The following is a 10,322-nucleotide window of genomic DNA, read 5'->3' as shown; positions in this document are numbered from 1 at the left end:
CACTTCAATCTCCCAGGACATTCTATAAAAGATCTCAAAGTAGCTGTCTTAATACAAAGAAATTTCAGAAATAGACTGGAAAGAGAAGTGGCTGAATTGCAACTAATCACCAAACTTAAAACCATGGAGAAACCTGGTCTGAACAAAGACATTGGATTATTATCTCATTATACATAACAAAGCTATCTTTAGCCATCTCACCCCTTGCCTTTCCCTGCAAGACTAATTGCAGCCGTTAAGAGTTGTCAACAGGTTTTCCACACCTATCAGCTGATCACCCATTCCCACCACCCTTCTGAGTAATACCCCTCCCCACTCCCTCACTATCTTTAAGGATCTGGTGACTTCTGTTTCAGTGTATCTGAAGAAGTGTGCATGCACACGAAAGCTCATACCAAGAACAAACTCAGTTGGTCTCTAAGGTGCTACTGGAAAGAATTTTCTATTTTGTTTCTTCCAACTCTAAAATTCTATGATTCTATGAGATCTTCAGAGGAGGCCCTTCTCTTGGCCCTGCCACCATCATAGGCATGCTTAGTAGGGACACAGAAGAAAATGTGATGGAACACAACATACAAAAACAAAACCAGCAAAGATATCCATAAAAACATAGTTTAAAAAATAATGGGTGCTGACTGGATTTAAAAAAAAATGTGGTCCAAAGGCCTCTCCAGACAAGGAAGTCTTCAAGAGCCATCCAAAAGAAAGTAGGGATGGTTCTCATTGAACCTCTACAGGGAGGGAGTTCCACAGGGTAGGACCTGTCATATGAAAAGCTTGACCCTAGTGATGATCAGCTGGACTTTGGGGTTGCGGGGAACAACCAGAAGTGCCCCAACGGAAGATCTCAGTGATCGAGATGGAGCACAAGGAACCAGCTGGTCCTCAAAGTAATTTGGGCCCAAGTAGTCTTGGGCTTTGAACCACATCTTGGACCTGGCTTGGGAGCAAATTGGCAGCCAGTGCAGCTCTCTCAGCTTGTGATGACCTGATGAATTTTGAAATGTTGGTACTCTTTCCTCCATTAGAGGGCTGTAGCGCTCAAGAACATATTCTTGTGTCTTGGTGCTTTTTACATGTTTTGATTGCCTTTGCCAAGGACTTTTTAATTAGCGTTTTGAATGTGATCAGGTCATGTCCAATTGTGTTGCCATCTCACCAAGTGGAAGCAACTGTTCTATTCATCGCCAACACTGGGGCTGCCTACAAACAGGGATTGAACGGGAAACATTGGAGATAGTCTACACTGTTAAACTGTTAGGCTGGGGTTTGGTTGATTGTTATTGTCCTTTAAGATTCTGCTTAGAGATTAGAATGAGTTTCTCAAACACATGGGTCAATGCTAGCAAACATCGGGGTCAATTCCAAGTGAAAAGAGTTTTGATATGATTGTGCAAATGCACATTGCATGTATGTGTATTTGTTTCATTTGCAAAAGTTGCATTCATATTTGTTAGAGATTGGGAAGAGAGATTTTTGTGGAAGGGCCCAGGTCAGCTGCAGAGCACATGCATTGAATTCAAAAGTCCTAGATTCAGCACTTGGTGTCTCCAGGTAGAGCTGAGCAAAGACACCTGCCTGAAACCCTGGAGAGCTGCTGTCAGTCAGTGTTGACAATACTGAGCTAGATAGACCACAGATCTGACTCTGTGCAAAGCACCTTGTATAGATGTTGTATAGATGTTGGTGAATTGCTATATCTCTCAGGAGAATGTGTTGCAGTCCTAAGTTGCCACGATAGGAAAAGCAAAAACTTGCTGTTTGTCCCTGGCATGGCGCTATTCTTTGAGTCTTTCCCAGTTGTTATATTTACTCAGACTCAAGACAAAACGAAAGCAAATGTTTTGCCTTAGCCTTCTTTGTTCATTTTAGTTGGTACTCCAGGGACCTACAGCCCTTCTGAATGAAATGTTTATTGTTTCTGCGAGGGCTACAATGAAAAAAGAACCAAAAACAACACAGTGCCCAGCATGTTCTGCCATTGCTTGTTTTCCTTTCCTGCTTCTTTCATGTCAATTTGCAGAATTCTATTTTTGCTAGTCAACAAGCATAGGGAGTATTTGTTCCTGCTTTTGCTTGCTTGCTTGTTTTGTTGCATATTTCTTCCAGCTGACCACAGAATCTTTTTCTTTATATCAAAGCGTAAGCACTGGGCCACATTTCATGCAATTAGTTCACACCATTGCAACCCGGGCTCCAAATTCAGTCTACTGTTAGTGATGCATAAGTCTTTGTAGACTAATTTCCCACATCATTGAAGTTTGGTCAGTTTTATTATCCCCAAAAGCAGCCAGCCAAGTGGCTTGCTAGTATGAACCACTGGCCAACACTGCAGGGCGATTGAGGAAGGGAAAATGAATTCTCATCTTTAAAAGAAACCAGGAGGTGGCAGAATGCTGTCTTAATCAGCTCCATGCAAGTGCATCTTTTCTGGATAGCTAGGTGCCCCTTGCCATAGATTGATGACATCAGCAAGAGCAGCTAGACAATTAGTTTCACAGTGCTCCCTGATTGGCCTCCCACACCTGTTGCAATCTCTCTCTCTCTCTTTAAAAAAATCCCACTTCCCTCTTTGACCCATAGACCTCTCTGGCTCTCCAACCTCGACAGGTTCTGATGAAATGAGTAGACATCATTGCAGATTATCCCGGGGAGGGGGAAGCATGTAGGCATGTGTATAGCAGCACATGGCATCTACCAATGTGGGGTGAGGGTCAGGCAATTACTTCAGGTGAGACAAGTTGTGTTGGGGGGGTCCATTGTAAATAGGAATATTAGAGTGGTCACAAAAGCAGGGCTACTGCAGGAAAGTTTTACAGAACATTGGAGGGACTAGGAGGAAGCAAGGAAATGGAGAAGCCACCTGTTCCATTGGGGATTGAGATGCACAAGGGATAAGGCTACATAAGGTAAATCAGGCTTCCTCAACCTCAGCCCTCCAGATGTTTTTGGCCTACAACTCCCATGATCCCTAGCTAGTGGGACCAGTGGTCAGGGATGATGGGAATTGTAGTCTCAAAACATCTGGAGGGCCAAGGTTGAGGAACCCTGAGGTAAAGTCTCTTCTAGAATGGTCATGCCAGACAAAGGTCACATCTACACTACACATGGAAAGCATATGGCTTCCCCAAAAGTGCCCTGGGAACGGTAGTTTGTTGAGGGTCCTGGAAGTTGTAGCACTGTGGGAGGCAAAATACTGTCCTCAAGGTTCTCTGGGGAAGCCCTGTGCTTTAAATGTATGGAATAGATGGTGTGGACGTCTCAGCAAGCTCATGTCAGACAATGTCAGATTTTGGAGAGTGTGCCCTCACTTGGTAATACACATTCAGATTCAGCACCATGGAAAGTTCCCAGTAAGCACTGCTGGCTGTGTTTTCTCTAGTGCAGCTATGCGGTAAATTTATCCCTCTTTCCCCCTACAATCATCCTCCATCAGTGAATGAGAAAAGCAACTACATTCAAAAACTATCAAAAGGGTAGATAAAATTTCAGTGAAATTCCCACAAGTGGGGTGTGCTAAGGAGAATCTTTTCTGTCATTCCTTCAACAATGCCCCATGTCTCGTTGGCAGTTTCCACTCTGCTGCCTTCCCGGGTGTCCACTCTTCAATGAGACAGTTCCTTCCATGTGGTACCGTGTTTCTCCTAAAATAAGACACCGTCTTATATATTTTTTCCCTCAACAAAACACAGTATGGCTTATTTTCAGGGGATGTCTTATTTTAACCGCATCGCATCAGTACGCTGCATAGCCACGCCTCTCCAGGCTGTTTTAATGGGAGGTGCCGCATCACTATGGCTTATTTTCGGGGTATGGCTTATTTTCGGGGAACGGCTTATATTTCGCAAATGCATAGAAATCCTGCTATGGCTTATTTTATGGCCATGTCTTATTTTAGGAGAAACAGGGTATTTTCACATCAAGAAGCATAGGCAGTTGGGGAGGCTGCAAACTGCTGGCAGAAACGCTTACTGGGAAGAGAAAAAGAGAGACAAGGAAATATTGGTCTTCCTATTGACAGTTCAGGCCCATTGGATTATATCCGATCTAGCCAGCTTCCTAGTTGCAGTCATGTGTATTAAAGTGAAATGGGCTGAATTCCATATGGTTGACCGGCAATGCAATCTGGAGCAATGAAAGCAGGGAGGAAAGGAAGGAAAGGAAAGAGACAGCTGGTTGCCAATTCCGAGTTAAAAGTACTGAATCAAATTACAAATATGTAGGGCTAGGAGAAACATTACCCTGAAACCCTGGAGAGCCACTGCCAACCAGTGTGATCAATCCTGAACAAGGTGGATCAATAGCCTGACTCAGTATAAGGCAGGTTCCTATGCACCTTTCTATAGGAAGATTTTTTTTAAAAAAAAACAACCAGCTGGTCATTATCATTCAAATCACTTTACTCACTGGCTCTCTTTCCTGCAAAAGAAAAAGCATCCGAGAGATGGAATGTTCTGTACTCTTGTTTGACCCATCCAGTTCCTGCGGAGTCTATTAAACCTGGTAGCCTGAACTTGTAAAAGGTATAATTTCCTACTTATCTGTGTGCAGTAAATGTTGGGTGGGTGACCAAGCTTGTTCTTCAAAATCCCTGCTTACTTTCAGATAAAGCGGAGGGCAGGTGTGCATCAGGGAAGATGGATGCCAACTCATATCTTATAAATGGAAGATCTCAACTTTTTTTCCAAGAAATGTAAAAGGTCAGCTGTGGAAGGATTTTATTAGATGGTGATGATGGGGGACAATTCGAATTTCATCAAAGTGATGGCTTATTGCTTATATTCCTTTTGGGGGAGAATTGGTTGGGATGATGTGAACATCTAGCACAGGGGCCAGCAACCATTTTCAGCCATGGGCCAGTCCACCGTCTCTCAGATCATGTGGTGGGCCGGACTATATTTTTTTTGGGGGGACGACGAATTCCTATGCCCTGCAAATAACCCAGAGATGCATTTTAAATAAAGGGACACATTCTACTCATGTAAAAACATGCTGATTCCCGGACCGTCCACGGGCCGGATTGAGAAGGCGATTGGGCCACACCTGGCCCATGGGCCTTAGGCTGCCTACCCCTGATCTAGCATACTAAGCATTGCTCTCCTGCCTTCCTCTAGCAGCAACTTCAGTCTACAGATATTGCACTTATTTCTCACTATCCTTTGCTGTTTCTGCAATCTAGTCTCGAGTCATGTAAAAGCTTGGGGCGGTACTCATCAAATTGATATCAAGGCCCTTGCAGAGAATTACACAACCCTTTCATTTGTCAGTGACCTTTGCAACAAAAGTGGAGCCTGCTGCTTATTTGCCAATAAACTTTTGTTAGCATCAGCTCATGTACTAATGTACAATGTCTTGACAAGAGGTCTCAATTGTTTAGCTACAGTTTTCTCATTACTGGTTTCTTATTTAAACATGCCAAAAGAACTACCTTGCATTAGTTGACTCAGTAACAATGGTGTAAATTGCCTTTTAGTTCACTGAACTTTGCTTTTTCAGGCATCACATTTTCATCCTTGAATGGAACTGCTCCAGCAAAAATATAATTCTACAAGTATCTCAGCTAGTGCTATTAGCTTGAAAATGATCTGCATTTTAATCCACTGTGGAGTAAGGGACCCAGGCACCTATCTTTATCAAAATAGGGATATCAAAGCATTACGGTGCCATACCCTCCAACATTCACGTGATGAAAATCGGGACACATGTCTTTGGTGCTGTGCACTTGCAGGAACCAGATAACTCTCGTGAGAGCGCAGCACCAGATTCAAGTGCCGGCTCATCCTCTTCCGCAAGCTCCTCTTCGAGCTCAGCGGTGGTGGTACTGGAGGGGGGAAACGGGAACATTCCTGGATCAAATCAGAAGCTGGCGTGGATTCTGTAATTCCAGGATATCCCAGGAAAATCGGAACGCTTGAAGGGTATGCAAAGGTTGAGACGTTGCTATTGTCATTCGGAACATGCGGTTGTAACTGTGTAGCATGTGATTGTAAACAGGAACATGTGATTGTAACTGTGTACCAAGTGATTGTACCTGGATAGCATATTCAAGAGCCTCTAGGCCACATGTCACCAATGTGGCACTCACAGGCACTAGCATGCCCCCAGTACTTCCTATGGTGCCCATGAAAGGTCTCAATAAATATCCCTCAAAATCCCCACTGAACAAGAAACTGTTTGCTCTTCTTTGCACTGGCCTCTTCCACCAGACATGCCCATGTCTCATTGGATGCCAGAATTGGACTCCTACCCTCCAATTTGTTCTGAATGGAGGAGAGATTCCCACAGCTGCTCTCTGTGAGTGGCTAATATAGGTGCATTTCCCCCTATTGATGGAACAATGGGGTGGTGAGGGGCCATGTCTGAACCATTCAGAGCTCCTGTCTCTTTTTCTGCTCTTTTAGATGTGACAGCCATTTTTTGTTGTTGTTACATCACACCCCATGGCACCTATTTTCAGCTATGCCATGCCCCCATGGCTGCCATCCTGTGACCAGTGCCCATAACACTTTATCAAAATTCCAAATATGCCCATTGGCCCCAAAGGTTGTCAGCCCTGTTCTAGATGCCTCATGTAGAAGGGGGTGTCTTGAAGAGGAGAGTCTGGAGTGCTCTTTGGAACCGAACTCAATAGACCCCCACGTTAAAGGAGTGGTGCCAGGCTTTTGCTCAGTCTTTTGGGCTGAGTGCAACCTCTGCAGGAAGATGTCATCCAATTCACATTGGAGATATGAAAATACTGGGTCCAGTTCAGGGCTGGATTTAGGTTTGATGGGGCCCTAAGCTACTGAAGGTAATGGGGCCCTTTATATGTCCCGCTGTCCTTTGTCAACAACAAATTGTCACTGTTTTTTTGTGTTGATTATATGCTATATGGTAATTTATGGACCTAATAGGTATCTAAAGCCATTTGCACATAACAAAATATTTATTTTATCAAAGTAATTGTTGAAATGAAATACAATTAAGAAGAAGAATATTAATAGTGAAATAATTATTAAGCTCTAACTTAAAATGATTGGGGGCCCATTACTTACATCATAGGAGCCTACACCACACAAAACACTGTTGCTGTATGTCGGTTTTATTTTATTTGTTTTTTATCTCATATTTTGGAAATGTATATCCAGTTTTTTCCCCCTTTAAATTTATTTGGTGCCCACAAGAGAGTTGGGCCCTAAGCTATAGCTTGTTTAGTTTATAAGTAAATCTGGCACTGGTCCAGTTCATGGCTGCATCCTGAGGTGCTACAGCTTGAAGGAGAGTGTAACAACAAACAAAAGTTGAGAGGCAGCTGTACCTGTTGAAGGTCTGCCTTGCCAGGCTGTTGCCCTGCCCTGGAGTTCCTTCAGAGGTGTTATGGGACAGGGCAAGCTGAGTGGCACTCACAGCTTGTTCTGTTCTCTGACCCTCAACATCTGCCACCCGAGGCAGCTGCCTCACTCTGCCTAATGACAAGGCTGGTTCTCAGCTGTGATAGTGGGATCTTCTGAAACTTGTCAAGGTGATCCGTAAACCCACTTCTGTCCACTGGCTTATCTGACTTGTGCCAGCAATGAAATGTTTGTGCTTTATGCTGCTATTTAATCTGTCCGGGGAGTCAGATGTGCAGCTGTGAATCAACTGGCTTCTTCGGCTTCGTGTTGGGAGGCAATAATCACCTTTGCTCATATTTGTGGCCTCCTCCTTGGGCTGCTTTTCGCCAGGGTCAAAAGTGACAGCCTTCGGCAATGAAATCAGCAGGTAGTTTAAAGGTATCACTTAAAGAGGAGATAGAGGGCTGGATTAAGCATTGGCACTCAAAGCGTGTGCTCCAAATGGAGTAAAAGCACATCAGTATAACATTTATATGAGCCTGAGGTTGTTGTGGAGGGAGGACTTTCCACCCAAGCTCCCATTAGCAGTAAGAAAACAACCCCTTTGGGCAATTGTTCAGAGAAGGGGTCTGAAAACAGCAATTCGTGTGTGTGTGTGTGTGTGTGTGTGTGTGTGTCCATTACCTTTTCTCTTGCTTAGCTTTATAACACTGGATGGCTGCGTGGTGCCCCATTCAAAACAAGAGGTGGAAGCAGTGCCTTCACTCTAAATTGGCTTTGTCTGATGGTCACTAAATATGGAGATTTCTCCTGTTCCTTTTGTGTAATGCTTCTACATTATATTCTGCATTGCCTGTCCTCCAAATAGGGAAGGAAAATTTCTATAATTAATTTCTGAAATTAACTGCTCTTGCATCAGCTCATTGTTCCTGAAGCAATTAAAACGACCCCCCCCCCCCCGTAAAAGAGCCGCTTGCAGTTCTAGCCATACGGCTTGGTAATATTTTTAGTCAGTAGAATGGTCCCACATTGTTAGTTCACATCTGAGCATGGATTTGATAGCATAATATTTACTTCTGTTAAAAATACCAAAAGAGCTTTGTTTTACTTTATTTTTTAACGATATAAGCAAACGTGTTTCAAAAGGATACGTTCAAACCAGCCTAGTGTGTTTGTGAGAAAACTGGTGTTGTTTATATATATATATATATATATATATATATATATATAGAGAGAGAGAGAGAGAGAGAGAGAGAGAGAGAGAGAAAGTTCAACAATAATGTCCAACATTATGCTGCTCTCAAACTCCTTTAATGGTATTTCTTTATGCTCTTTATATTTGGTTTATTTTGTTTATTAAGTAAAAAAATAGGGAAAAATGGCAAAGAAGCAGATATGCCTAAATGATTCCACTTTTTGAAAAAGAAGGTCTGTTTGGGAGAGAAGCTACAGAAATGGACCTATAATTGTATTTGAATCTTGACTGGGGTGCACTTTCCATTGCCTGTTTAAACCCCTCTATGATCCATTTTGGAAATACACTGTTCTGTGAATCTAAACATCTAAATTCAGAAATGGGGAGAAATGAGGAAGCATCCCTAGATGCCAAGGTCCCATCATATCAGTTGTTGTTGTTGTTGTTGTTGTTGTTTACTGAATTTATATACTGCACTATACCCGGGGGTCTCAGGGCGATTCACAGAATAAAATCATATAAAACCACGAGATACTCAATGACAATAAAACAACAGGTCAATAGCCCCTCCCCCCCAATTTTTTTTAAGGGCATAGGATGCAAATCAGATCAGCCAAAGGCCTGGTTGAAAAGGAACATTTTTGTCTGGCGCCTAAAGGTGTATAATGAAGGCGCCAGGTGAACTTCTCTGGGGAGAGCATTACACAGACAGGGAGCCACTGCAGAGAAGGCCCTGTTCTCGTGTTGCCACCCTCCTGACCTTTTCAGTAGGAGGCACACTTAGAAGGGCCTCAGAAGATGATCTCAGGGTCCGGGTAGATTCATATCTTACTATTTGGGATCACCTGATAATGAGCTCCAAAGCAGAAACACAGCCTAGGCTGGGCAAAAGCTTTGAAGAAGAGCATAAAAAGTTACGGCTGAGGGGATTTTCAGAGAATATCTCAGGCCCTCCTGATCCTGAAAATGTTTGCAGGAAAATATTCCACGAAGCACTGTCTAAAAAATGCTATTTGCAGTCCAACTTCAAACCTGCTTGAAGCTCAGTTGGAACAAGGAATGCTCAACATAATTATATCACTGACCCAAAGCTTTGGACTTGATGCGTATATTGCCTTCAAGCTGGGCAAACAAGAGCAAATGTACCAATTATCAGACTTCTGTACATTTCGTTTATTTCCCGGAAGGAGCAGAGGCCAGCCATAAACACGTTGCTGTTTTCTCATAAGACTCTGAATTCATTCCTCTAATTTATTCATGGAGTAAGCTATTGAAGAACTTATAAATAAGTCAGGGTTTGGCACAAAAGGCTAAAAGATTAATGAACTGAAGGAATAAAAATTCTTGAGCTGATAAAATTAACCTCAAAGCAGTGGAAACTGTTGGTGAATAGTAGAGTGCCCAATTGTTTAAAAATGCATATTTGATCCTGTATCTGACCTTTGATTTATTAAATGTAAGTGCCATGTGCAAAACCTCAATTTGGGTGCTTCTCTCTCTCTCTCTCGGGGAATGCAGAAGAAGAAGAAGAAGAAGAAGAAGAAGAAGAAGAAGAGGAGGAGGAGGAGGAGGAGGAGGAGGAGGAGGAGGAGGAGTTTGGATTTGATATCCCGCTTTTCACTACCCGAAGGAGTCTCAAAGTGGCTAACATTCTCCTTTCCCTTCCTCCCCCACAACAAACACTCTGTGAGGTGAGTGGGGCTGAGAGACTTCAAAGAAGTGTGACTGGCCCAAGGTCACCCAGCAGCTGCATGTGGAGGAGTGGAGACACGAACCCGGTTCCCCAGATTATGAGTCTGCCGCTCTTAACCACT

Source organism: Lacerta agilis, chromosome 10, assembly GCF_009819535.1.
Source record: "Lacerta agilis isolate rLacAgi1 chromosome 10, rLacAgi1.pri, whole genome shotgun sequence".
In the NCBI taxonomy this organism is placed as follows: Eukaryota; Metazoa; Chordata; class Lepidosauria; order Squamata; family Lacertidae; genus Lacerta; species Lacerta agilis.
The sequence above is the reverse complement of the archived record's forward strand: the minus strand, read 5'-3'. Positions refer to the sequence as shown.